The sequence below is a fragment of the Cavia porcellus genome, unplaced genomic scaffold, assembly GCF_034190915.1.
Source record: "Cavia porcellus strain 051 isolate PalLab524CR breed Dunkin Hartley unplaced genomic scaffold, mCavPor4.1 scaffold_3, whole genome shotgun sequence".
Classification (NCBI taxonomy): Eukaryota; Metazoa; Chordata; class Mammalia; order Rodentia; family Caviidae; genus Cavia; species Cavia porcellus.
The window spans coordinates 105,864,631-105,878,509 of record NW_026947486.1 but is presented as its reverse complement, the minus strand read 5'-3'; the positions used below and the strand labels follow the sequence as shown (position 1 = coordinate 105,878,509).

At 36.6% G+C, this 13,879-nt stretch overlaps 1 protein-coding gene across 8 annotated transcripts in view; it reads left to right on the top strand.

Moving 5' to 3' along the window:
- The window catches only part of Atp11c (ATPase phospholipid transporting 11C), a 179,743-nt gene that overhangs the window by 23,577 nt on the left and 142,287 nt on the right, over positions 1 to 13,879 (top strand). The window lies entirely within an intron of this gene.

Below are 13,879 nucleotides of genomic sequence, written 5' to 3'. Positions count from 1 at the left end.
ATCAGCTGGCTCCATGGCAGAGTGGCACAGAGGCAACACTTCAAGCCACAGAAGATAGAAAAGCAACAAGAGCAAAAAAGCAAACAAACCTCTTTTCCTCCCTTATATTGTTTGTACCCCACCCCACCCCTAGGTGGATGTAGCAGTCACAGAATCTCTGTGCCCTCCTCTTGCACAGGATGAGGGATATTTACAAAGTAAGGATCCTGACTCCCTGATGAGTCTCTTAAACTTCCAAACTTCTCAGATTTACATAATATAGCAACCTTAACAGTTTTCCTAGTTTTATATGATTTATTTCTTTGTGTTTTTGTTTTTTGGTACTAGAAATTGAACTCAGGACCTTGCATTTTTCAAGCAGGCACTTATGCTACTGAGCTATAGCCTGTGCTCCATGGTTTTCTTAGTTTTGTAGTAATCATTATATTTCATTAGAGAATTTAAAGTTTAGATAGGTAAGATACATTAGATATGTGATGAAAATAAAAACCAGAAGTGATGCATGACATTAGAAAGCTAAAGATAACATGCTTCTGAAGAACAGAAACAGTGAAAAGAGATGAGTAATCCTGTTTTTAGTCTGTGATTGTGAAGAAAGACAATAAGATTAACTTTTAAGCTTAATGCATAGTGCTTGCAAATGGAATTTTCCATTCTTGGAAAATGGAAGCACTTGACCTGTCATTCTACTGTTTAAGTATTTTTTAAGTGTGATCTTTTCCTGGGCCCAAATAAAATTGTTTTTTGGTCTCATGCTATACTCTAGGGCAGTGGTGGTGAACCTATGACATGCATGTTGTTTTTAAAACAAAAGATGTTGATATATGAGTTCTTTTCTAAACTTAAAAACGCAGAATTTAGATTCAATTGAAGCATTAGCTGTTTGTGATAAATAAATGGGTTTTGGGTTGCAGTTTGGGCACTCAGCTTTAAAAGGTTTGCTGCTACTGCCATCGGGAAAAATTAAGTCAAACTGGAAAAGCACTACTAATCACTTATACCATTTTATAAAAGTTAGGCTTGAAACTTTCCTCCTCTTTCCTCCATCTTACCTAATCTCTTACCAAATCCAAAGATTATGTCCTGAATATTTTTTGTTTTTGGCTCCCTCCTTATCCATCTCTACAGAGCAACCAGGCTGATTCTTCTTAAAACATCCATTATTAAGTTATGCCAGGAATCCCTCTTGGCTCTCTTCACTGGTAAAGTAAGGATCAAACTTCTTCCTTTGCCTGCCATACCTTACTTTTCTTACCAGGCTCTGCCTTCCTATGGAACATTTATGACTCATTTCTAGTCTTCTTCAGAACTACCAGCCAGTCTCATGGGTGCTGATAGCACCTTGTGTTCACATAGTTTTCCAAGTCTTGGCTCCCCTCTTTCCCCCTTAAGACCAAGATCTGAAAAGGCGTGTGAGTGTTAACTGATTCACTATTTTGCTGGTGTCTAGTAAAGTGATGGACACTGGAATAAATACCCAGAAAGTATTTGTTGCAAAAGAAAAAGAGCAGAAAATTTCCAAAATATGTAAATTTGGTTTTGGATTTTGTTTAGATTCTTATATTTGATCAAAAGTTTTTTTTTTTTAAATGTTGGAATGCTTGCAAAAGACAAAGACAGTATCACCACCAGCTGTTACAAATACATTTTTCAGACCTCTAATTCAGATCTACTTGTATCGGAAAGTTCAAATAGGGCCTGGCAATGTGTGTTCTGAAAAACCCTCCAGGTGATGATGATGTGTAATGTGAGAGCCAGTGTTCTATAAAAATATTAGTTGAAGGCTGACAGTCTTAGTTTATGCTGTTGTGAAGGATGCCACTGACTCAGTGGCTTACATAACAGCAGTTTACTTTTTTTCTACTTCTTTCTGTTGTAGAGAGTAGGAAGTCCGAGATCAAAGTTCTAGCAGATCTCGAGTCTTCTCAGGGTTCCCTTCCTGGAATGCAGATGTTCTTTTCTGGCTGTGTCCTCCCATGGTGGAGGAGGTAAGAGAACTGTCTTCTTATGAGGGTACTAGGCGCATTTTTGAGGGCTCTGCTTTAGTAATATAAACACTTCTAAAAGGCCTTACTCTTTTGGGGCCTTATTTCCACATCATTTTGAGGGAACACAAACATTCTGCTCCATAACACTGGCTATGTAAACTATGAAGTACAATTTTACCTACTTAAAAAGTTAAGTACACTGTTTCAAGCCGACAGTAGGTAATGACTTACTCTTGCCCTCCATTTTATCAATTTATGTCTTCAGATTTGAGCTGATGTGTAATTAGAATCTCGTCAGTTAGAATGTGGGATTTACAAAGAAATCTCTTCCAACCTTCATTTCCCCTGAATTCTAACCTTTTATCTACTGCTTTTCAAATCCAGGAAGTAATTGTAAAACTAATAATGCCTGTGATTCTATATTAACTGGTAGAAGGTCTTGATTTTAAATTTTAAAAATTTTGGTTATATAAGGATAAACAATTATCAGTTAAAGCTTAAGTGGTTGTATTTTCTGATTTTTATATTTAAAAGCACTGTGAAGCATTAACAAGGTTTTCATGTGTATGTTCTTTTCTGTGTTCAGACACCTGGGCTATGGTCCACCATCAAGCTGTCATTGATGATGGATCTGCTGCACTGTTAAACACTGCTCATCCCTTATTTTGCCATTGCCTCTAAATTTCCTTCATATTTGAGTCAAGGACACTGTTTTGACAAAACCGTTTCTACCAAATACTATTAAGTGACCCAAAGAAAATTAATCGCAGGTTTTTTCTTATGGCATGATTCCCTTTCCAACACTTGGCTAGAAGCACAGAATTTGAATGGGGAAGGGAGATAACCAAGAAAATACTTTAAAATATTTTAAACTTCAGGATAGTTTGGTTTTATAGAAAAGTTACAAAAATAGTTCAGAGAATTTCCATTTTCCCTGCACCCAATTTTTTTGTGTTGTCAGCATCTCATGCTACGATTGTAACAATACATGAACCAATATTGATAAATTATTTTTAAACAAAATCCATTCCTCATTTAGTTTTCCTCAGCTTACCTTTAATGGCATCTTTCTGTTTCAGGATATCATTCAGGGTACCACAGTACATTTTGTCATCATGACATCTTAGATTCTTGGCTATGACAGTTTCTCAAGTTTTCCTTCATTCTGATGAGGTTAGCAGCTTTGATAAGTACATTGACATTTTATAGAATATTTGTCAGTCAGACATTGTGGCACACGTCTGTAATACCAGCTGAGGCAGGAAGATTGTTGCAAATTCAAGACCAGCCTGAGCTACAAAGCATATCTCAAAAAGAGCAAAAAAAGAATATATGTCAGTTGGGATCCCGATGCTTTTCGTAGTTAGACTGAGGTTACTGAGTTTTGGGATGAAGACCTGAGAGGTGAAGTACCACTTTAATTGTTACTTTATACCCAGGGTACTTATTACAGCATGACTTAACTGCTGTGGTGTTGAGTTTAATCAGCTGTCTGCGGTAGTGCTTGCTAGGTTCCTCCACTATAGAGCTACTGTTTTTCTTTCCTCTTTAATACCGTACTCTTTGGAAACAAGTCAATAAGTTCCCCCACGAAACTTATACATAGGAGGTTCCAAAGAACCTCTTCCTTGTTAAATAGGAACTTCTCCATTATTTTTCAGTGTCTTCTTTTGACTTTTATGTTAATTAAGAGACTGCTGTATACAATTGGCATGTTTCTAGCATTTATTTAAATTGTGAAGCATATTCAGAAAATAAAGAGGTTTGAATTGAAAATGACTCTTTTAGTGTAGTTACTCTGGGGCACTTAATGGGGAACCTAATATGTTTTTTGTAAATACTTCTGTGACCAGCCACTGCCCATGTAATTTAATTACCTGGTAGCTAAAACTTCTGTGAAAATATCTGTATACATAGAATAGCCTGGGATTTTTTTTGGTTGACAGGAATTTACTTGCTAAAATGGTTTCTAGGTTGTGTGTGGTGGTGCATTCCCATAATCCCAGCACTCAGGAGGCTGAAGCAGGAGGATCCCTGAGTTTAAGGCCAGCCAGAACTGCATAGTGAGAGCCAGTCTCACACAAAACACCACCACCAACAACAACAACAAATGGTTTTTAACATTTGTATCTTTCTTCTGTGATTCTTTTACCAGAATAAATACAGCTAAATATCTTCTTGTATTCCTAATTCCTTTCTTAATACCTCATACAATTACTGAACTTCTGATTGGAAGGGATAGCAGTGACCTGATATGGGCATTTTGCAGGTTCTGATATTTTAAGAGCTAAATGGGAGCTTTGAAAAATAACATTGTTCTACTTTGCATAAACTCAAGGCTGCTTCAAACCAAGTAATATATAGCATGTGTCATAAAGAAGGTTTGTTCCTAGAAATCCTCAGATCAAAAGAAGTGAAGGATGAGAGAAGAAAGTCAAGCAAGTGACAGTATTTTCTCAAGGACTGATGACCAGTGTTAGCAAATAAAAATGTTGTCTCCATCAGTCCACTGGATTCTACCCATTGCAACCATAATTCATGTCCCTGGCTCCTAGCATGTACTTAAAGCACTTCCCAGAAAGACTTATTTCAAAAGTACAGGCACAGAAACTAAACAACTAAGTTTTCACTGAGGTTAATCTTTAGTATGTTATTAGTAGTTTGGAATTCTATTTAGATTTTTCAGTAGAGAAAATTAGGGAAAAACATGTAAGGTGTGATCAGAATATACAGAGAAAGTTTAATTTTTAAAAATCTGTTACAGCCAGGTGAAGTAGTGCATCCCTGTAATCCCAGCAATTGGAAGTCGGAGGGCAGGAGGATTGCTGTGAGTTCTAGGTCAGTTTGGGCTACATAGTGAGTTCAAGGCTAGCCTGAACTACATAGCAAAACACTGTTTCAAAAAAAGCCAAAGGGGGAAAAAAAAACAGTGACAAGACAGATTGTCATTAATCTTCTTCAAAATACTCCCTGTCACTTCAAACACATTTATCCCATCACTTTTTGCCACTTTCTAAAGCAGTTTTGAAGGTTGTCTTTTGTGAATAACTTTACCAGGTGTGGTACAGTGAATGCAGCTGCTAGGTACCACTGAAAGGAAAGGCAGGCCCGTAAAAACATTATGGTGTGTCTCATCCACTTTATTTACCAGATCTGGCACCATGCAACTTCTGAATCTCCCCCAAAGTCAAAATGACCAAGACATGTAAATGGTTGGAATTAATGCAGGACGTCAAGGCAGCGATGACAATAGAACTGAAGACACTCACCAAACGTGACTTGTAGAACTGCTTCAGAATGTGACAAGATCTCTGGAAAAAGTGTGTTTAAAGTTAGTGGGAGTATTTTGAGGAGAATTGATGGTAGTGTGTCTTTTACTGTAATAAAATTTAACTACCTTATTTTCAATCACTCATATCTATATTTAGATATATTTCAAATCACTGAAGATAGTACATTATCATAAAAAGTAATCGACAGAAATAGGATTTTATAGGCATAAATTTATTAATCAACGTTGTAGCTAATGAAGTTGAAGAGGACTTCCTGAATTCAAGAGAGATGCTAAAACATGGAGCTCAAGACTATTTAGGTTGGGCTGGAGATTTAGCTCTAGCTCAGCAGTGTAGTGCATGCCTGGGAAGTGTGAGATCCTGAGTTTGATTTCCGGTAACCTCCCCCCAAAAAGATTATTGAGGTTTACATTGTTACTTTTTCAGTATCTCTTTTATATTGCAGGTGTTCACTAAAAGGGAATCATCTAATGCTCATTTTTAAAATTCATTTTAAAATTTTATTGGTAATTTTTAGAATGGCTTTAGATTTATGGGAAAATGCAAAGATTGTACAAAGTTTCCATTATATGCCTCGATACTCAGTTTTCCTTATTCTTAATAGCTTTTGTTAGTATAGTACATTTGTCAAAATTAATGAACCAGTGTTAACATATTATTAATAATTAAAGTTCATATGTCACTCAGATTTCCTTTGTCCCTGATATCCTTAATTCTATGCAGAATACCATCTGGAATACTATACCATATTTAGTCATCATGTTTTCTTAGACTCTTCTTGGCTTCTTGATATTTTGATTTTTATTTGGATTTGGCAACATTGATAGTTCAGAGGAGTACTGGTCATATGCTTTATTGAATATCCTTTGCTTATAATTTGTCTGATATTTTTTCTTATGATCAGATATGAGTTGTGGTTTTTTTGGGGAGGAAAACCAGAGAAGTGAAGGACTATCCTCATCACATAATATCTATAGAACTTGTATCAGTACTGTTTTTCACTGATAGTGTTAACTTGATCACTTGTAGAAGTAGTATTTGGTCAGGTTTTACATTGTAAAAAAGTTACACTTTTATTACAGAAGAGATTCAGTATTGATTTTCTTGTGTTTGTGATTCTGGAGTGAAACATGGTTCATTTTATTTATTCAGTGGAATTAATTTTGAGTTAAAATATGGTTTTAGGTAAATTCTAAGTCTTTCCTTTGAGGTCTACTCTTATTAATTGGGGACATAAACCATACTTATGGGGCAGCTTATACTTTATAGGTAAGGAAGGTTGGTTAAGATCAAGTTGCTGGTGCATGGTGTGTATTTGTTTTACATTTTGTAAATATTCTGGTGTTTTTAACAACATTCTGTTTTGTTACAGGTGAATATTATTAATTAGAATCATTCTGCATAACTTGTCAGCTCAGTGATTTGTGATTTATTAGTTATTAGTTTTTCCTCAATTTTCACTGTTAATTCTGATTATAAATTATTTCCCTAAATGAGACTCTTTCAATCCCCCGTCTTTGTATGCTATAATTACCAATGATTGTATAGATATTAGGAATCCGACCACCTTCTGCTTATTTATATTCTTTTGAATACTAGTCACAGTAGCAGATCAAGATCAGAAAGTATTGAGAGAAAACATCACAAGCACATCTTGCGTTGAAATTTATTAGGGAGTTTTGATATCAAGGAGTGTGTCACATAGCAGATGAGCCTCTAAGATGAATTTGATTAATTCTTCACAACAGGAAAATCTCATAATCAGATGAAGTTGCTTAAGGCCTTCTCTTGCTGTGGAGTTGGAGAATCTAAATTGAGTGACCTCTAGTGGACTTGTGTTCTGTAATGTACCAGGGCTTGTCTATGCAGATGCAAAGACACTTTCAGTTGGACTGTGTGTGAGTTTAGTAGGGAAAATTGAGAATTGTAAGTGATCACATTTAACTGAATTTCTCTCCCTAATGATAGGCATTTCTATGAGATTTAAGGATATTACAAACACTGAAGGAGCAGAGGCATTCAGCTTTCTTTGCTGGCTCTGCCACTAGTTATGTGATTCATTTTCATAGTTTGTTTCCTCAGTAGTCCTTAGATTTTTGTCTCTCTCATAGGAGGATATAGACCAGAGCATTGCTTAAACTGCTTCAGGGCTGTGGTTCAGAATGGGAAATAAGAGTGGCAGTGTGGGTTCCCCTTCTATTTATATGCTATATGGCAGTAATGGTGAAACTTTTAGTGTTTTCAGTGACAATAAACATCTCTTTGCGGCATGTGTGCCATAGGTTCACCCCCACTGCTATATAGTGTTGTTGTCACTTTTTTTGTTGCTGAGACATGATGCCTGACACTGGGAACATAAAGGAGGAAGAGTTTATGTAGGTTCTTGTTTATAGTCAGTGGTCAGCTTGCTGCAAAGGCAGAAAATGGCATGTCAGAGAGGAATAGCGGCAGACAAGCTGTTCATGTTATGGTGTGAGGAAGCTGAGAGAGTGGGGGAAGGCACCAGGGAAGAATACATAACTTCCTGCAGTGACTTGCCTCTTCAGGCCAGGCCCCCCCTTCCAGCTGTAAACTCAGCTGCTGAAAGCACCAGCAGATGATTCCACTGATGAGTTTAGCACCTTCATGATACAGTCACCTTCCATGAGCCTTGTCTGTAAGCACATGAGACCTTTTGAGGATATTCTTGATCTAAACCGTAACATAGCCATGATAAGATCCATGAGGTATCCAGATATGGTGGTACGTACTTGTGATACCAGCTCCTCAGGAGTGGAGGTAGGAGAATCACGAGGTCAGTTTGGGCAATTTAGTGAGACCTTGTCACAAAACAATGGTGGGATGGGGCAGGGATCTAAATCAAAAGCCTTCTATGTATAGTTGACAGTGTGGTCTTGACCAGTCACCTAGTACCAAATGATTTTCTCTAGATATGGATACAAATATGAAAGTGAATTGATTTCTGAGTAATGCCTATGGACTATAGACCTTTAAAAGAAATGTACTTAGGTTAAGGTAGTGGCGATGGGCAGAAAAAATGAACAGAGGTCTCTGTACACAGGAATTCGTATTCAGTCCTCTTCATGGTTCTTCCCATGTAGTATACCGCCAGTAGTATTTATTAAGCAACAGTTTTCTTTTTTTTTTTTTTTTTTTTTTGTCTTTTTTATTGGTACTGGGGTTCGAACTCACGACTGCCTGCTTGCGAGGCAGGCGCTTATGCCACTGAGCTAAATCCCCAGCCCCTAAGCAACTGTTTTCTACACATGGGCTTGCTTTGTTGGCAGTGCTGTGAAGGCTTCCTGTTTTTTGTGTGTACCTCAATTTTCAGTGGATGAAACTGGGGAACGTTATCCTTGAACAAGGCTGTCTTGGGTTGAAGAGAGTTTTGGGAACCTCAGGCTGCTAGCTCAGCACTGCAGCATGTTTGCTAGTCTCATTCTGACTTTGCATGCTCAGGTTTTTGTTACGACTGCTCTTGCCTAATTCCTTCTAAATGACCAGCATTGTATTTTTGTGCCAGAGAAACTAGGTCTCGTTCTCTTTCTGTCTTTTGAAGTCCTGGTCTGGGTACAGTAGTTGGTTTGCCATTCTCCCACCAGTGGAAATTTTCTTTTCTTTAGCTAGATTTCTCAGGACCTTCCCATGCCTTGGTTGGGTTTCTGCTTCACAATCCTGGTATTATTGATACTTAGCAACTAATTGCCTTTTAAAAATTTCCCGTTATGTTCTGTCTGCTTTCTCCTTGCTGAGTATCCTTATGCTTACTGCTCACCTACCTAGGCTTCTGCTTGCTGTCTTCTTTTCTAATTATGCATTCTTTTCCTATTTGGATTTTTTCTTTGGCTTTACTTCTGGGTCTACCTTTAAGCATCTGATGCCCCATCATCCCAATACAGTATGTAGCTGTCTGTAGATTATACTGTCTGATTTGCCACCTTTCCAAGGTTCAAACAATCAGTGTTTCCCTTTATTTGGTATCAACTGGTGGAGTTTAGCTACTTTAGTTTGTTATGCCATGATATAAACAGCCTTGGGCATTTTTTATTGGACCAATTTTTTGCCCTACAGAATCAATCTTACATATCCCCTTTTCAGCCACTTACTTTTCAGAAAATGGGAGGAAGGGCTAGAATCATGAAAGCTGCGTGTTGGAAGAGACCTTCAAAGGCATCCGTTTCAACTTTCCGTCTGATTGGTACCTTAAAAATCACATTTTTTAGTAGCTCTCAATTGGTTTCTTGGTCCCAAATCTTCATTCAGTTATTCCCTCATTCCTCTTGTCTACAGTTACTCAACATGTGTCTGTAATCAGACACTGGGAATATGAGTGAGTAAGAGAGAGAGAGAGAGAGAGAGAGAGAGAGAGAGAGAGAGAGAGAGAGAGACAGACAGACACAGACAGACAGAGACAGAGAGACAGAGAGGAGAGGGGAAGGAGGACAGGGGAAATAGACCCCATTCCTTTTTCTAAAGACCTACTAATCTAATGAGAAAGAGAAGTAAGTATTCATGATAGCTAGAAACAGGCAGTGGACAGGAGAATTGGTAGTTTTCTCTGGATGATTGAAGGAGGGACTTGTTCTGCAACTCTAGTTAATACCAACTTTTTGTCCACCACCAGACTTTCAGTCACCCCCAAAATTGAGGACCTTCCTCCTTTGCGTTCTTCTTTTACCTGTCCTGATATTGCTCTTGCAATCAGGTTTCTACTTGCAAAGCTTAGTTGGTTACTCCTCTGCCCACAGCCTGCTCATTGTATACTCCATAGGCTGGTATGTGATTCCTCATACAAGTTACAAAGCCTTCAACCACTGTGACTCATACCTAGCTGTGTGTCTTATTACACACTATTTTCCATTAGATTTTCAGTGCACTACAACATTAAACAGTGTACTGGCTATACCATGTTTACCTACACGTGTATTGCTGCCTGGAGTGACTGCCACTATTGTCTTCTTCCTGAACTCTGGAGCACTGAGATCTTGATGGAGAATGATGTACAAAGAATAAACCACAGTTGTGGACTTTGTCTTCTGTTAAGGTGTACTCTGGCTTTTTGGCTGCCCCTGTACCTCTTACTCCCTCCACCAGTGCCTACCAGCAGATTGTAAGCTACTCCAGATCAGGTTTATCTCTGTCTTCAGCTTAATATAGAGCCTGGCCCATAGTGGTCAGTCAGTCAGTATTTGTTGTATGAATAATTGAGTGAATAAATGAAGAAAAGTCCTCTGTAGTCTAATTTTTAGTTTATGTTTGTAGTTAAGGGATTCCTGTCATTTTTTGACTATAGCATACTGCACACCTTAGAACCGTAGGTTTGTCCTGGCTTGTCCCATTGTTAGACACTCTATTGTTGGATAGCTATGCAGCTGTGATTGCATAGCCTTCCAGAGAGAAAGGCCCTTCGGAGGCTTCACACAACTCTTCACTTTCCCCCTTCTTGTAGCCTTTACCACCAAGTTCTAGTATGTCACTTTAGAACTCTGATTAAGAGGAAGAAATTATACACAGTGAAAATGTTTATTCCCTGCTCTTCTAAATAAGAACACTTGTAAAACGAGGAAATCTGCCCAATAATTAGTACTTCAACAGTGTCCTCTATCATTACGCAAATCTTAAAATGAGCCATCTATAAACTAAAAAAATTGGTAAGGACAGTTAGTGGCTATTGTCTTCAGTTAGTCTGTTTCAATTAAATGGGCATATTTGCATTCCAAATTACACATTTATCACCTTATTTCTAGAGTTCCCTTTTACACAGTTATATCAATTAACAGTGGTAGACATGCTTACAAAATTTTCATCAACTTTGCCTGCCCTCCATGTCTTCCTGTCCTTTAATCAACAGATTTAAAATTTAGGATTGGAAATCAGCATTTTTAGTTTTTACTATTTATGATTTCTGTGTGAATTACTTGGCCATTTCTGAGATGACACACATTTTTTTCAAGATTATTAATATATGGTTTACTTAAACCTATGCTTTTGAGCTCTGTCAAGTCTTATGAATTTTCATAAAATTATAGTGTCTTAAGTACAACTGAAATCAAAATTTATACTTAATCCCCTTCCTATATTGCCAACCCCTAGCAACTATTACTTTGAATATTGCCCTTATGATTTTATCATTTCTAGAATTTCATATTAATGGGATCAAAATATGTAGCCTTTTGGAAGTTCGGTTTACTTTACTTGATGTAATGCTTCTGAGAATCACCTAGTTCATTGTATTTATCCAGTTTGTTCCCTTTCATTGCTGATTGGAGTTCACTATGTAGAGGTGCTACAATTTGTTTTCCCTTTACCAGTTGATGGACATTTGGGTTATTTTTGGCTTGGGGAAGTATGCATAAAATTGCTATAAACAATTGTGTTTAGGTTTTGTGGTAGATAAATGTTTTCTTTTAGGGAAGTAATACAGGAGTGGAATAGCTGGGTTTTATGACAGGTATGTGTTTAACTTTGTAAAAAATTGTAAACTGGTTTTCAAAGACACTAGCATTTTTTTATTCCTAATAGCAATGTATAGGGTTCCATTTGTTATTTATCCTCTGTTAAATTCTTGCAGATATGTAGTGATACCTCATTATGATTTTATTGTGCAGTTTTTCTAATAACATCATTTTAGCAAGTATCTGTTAACATTTTTTGATTGGGAAGATTTTATTTATTTTCATTTTTATTTTGGTACTAGGGATTGAACTCAGGACATCGCACTTGCCAGGCGCTTATGCTGCTGAGCTATATCCCAGCCATTGGGCAGATTTTTTAAATTATGGTTTTGAGGGATACTTACCTATCTGTACTAGTCCTTTGTCAGATACAGTATATGTGTTTTGTAAATGTTTTTCCCAGTTTGTGGTTTGTCTTTTTAATTTTCAAAGAGCAAAAGTTTTAAGTTTTAGGGGTTTTTTCCCCAGTTTTTTTCCTTTTCTCTTTTTTCTTTAATTTTAGGTACTGGAGATTGAGCCTAGGGCTACTTGCTTGCTACTGAACCACATCTGTAGTCCTTTTAAAAACTTTATTTTGAGACAGAATCTCACTGAGTTACTTGAGCTGGTCTTGGGCTTCAGATCTTCCTGCCTCTGCTTACAAGTTCATGAGTTTTCTGGCCTGTCCAAAAATATACTGCCTGATCCAAGATCATGAAGATTTACTTTTTTCCTCTAGAAGTTTTGTGGTATTAGGATTTACAGTTTAGTCTACAAGTGTGCATTTCAACTTGGTTACTGTGTGAGATAATGGGTTCAGGTGGGTTTTTTTTTTATTTTGGAACATTGATATTTCCAGCTGTTTCAGCATTATTTGTTAAGACTACCCTTTGTCCTTTATTTATTGAATGAGCTTGACATTTTGGTCAAAAATTAATTGGAAGTGTATGCAAGGATCAGCTTCTGTACTCTGGTCTGTTCCACTGATGCATGTGTCTAGCCTTTTGCTAACCTATACTGTTTTGAATATTATTGCTTATGGCCTATTTTGAAATCAGTCGATTTGAGTACTCTAGTTTTACTTTTTTATTTTTCAGAATTGTTTGGGTTATCTTAGACTGTTTTTATACAACTTTTAGAACCTCATCAATTTCTTTTAAAGACTTTGGATTTTATTTGGTTGTGGATTAAAACCCATATATCAATTTGAGAGAGAATTACAATACAATAGTATTTCTTATTCACAAGGGACACATTCTAAGAAGAAACAACAGTTACTATTAAATTCTATGTATACTATGCTTTTCCTTTATATCTATGATAAATTTACTTTTTAAACTAGGCATAGTACTGTATTAGTAACAGTAATTAAAATAGTAAATTATAATAAGTTATGTGAATGTGATCTTTCTCTCAAGATACTGTCTTATACTGTACTCACTTTCTTCTGGTAATGTGAGATGGTGCAATGCATATGTAATAAGATAAAATGAGGTAAATGAAAAAAGTATTGTGACATAGCATTAGGTTACTGTTGAACTGACCATACTCAGAAGGAGGATAGATGGAGTTGTGACGATACTAGTTGACCATGAGTAAGTGACACAGCACAAAAATCGTGGGAGGGATCACTGTATTGATAGTGTTTTACTCCATGACCACAGTTTATTTTTCTAATTACACCTTTGATTTGTCCCATTAGTGCTTTTCATACTTTTTATATACATCTTACTATACTCTTTATTAGATTGACTGCTGAGTATTGCTTGTTTTTGGATACTGTTGCAAATAATATTAAAAATATTCCTTCCTCAGTTGATAACTGACATATATAAAAGTACAATTCGTTTTTATTATTAATCTTTTATTCTCAAACTTTGCTAAGGTCACTAATCAATTTTTGTGTATTGTTTTGGATTTTCTCAACTGCTAATTATGTTTTCTATGAATAAGAACAGTTGTTTATCTTCTCTGTAATCCATATCTATATTTATTTCTTCTTTGTATCTTATGTTCTAGCAAGGATGAAGTCCAGTATGGTGTCAAGATAGGAGTGGAAAGAGTGGATTCCTTGTGTTAAGAGTAGATTCCTTGCCTATTTCTCATTTTAGGAGGGGAATCACTTCATCTTTAACCACTAAAGGTTAGCTGTAGGCTTTACATA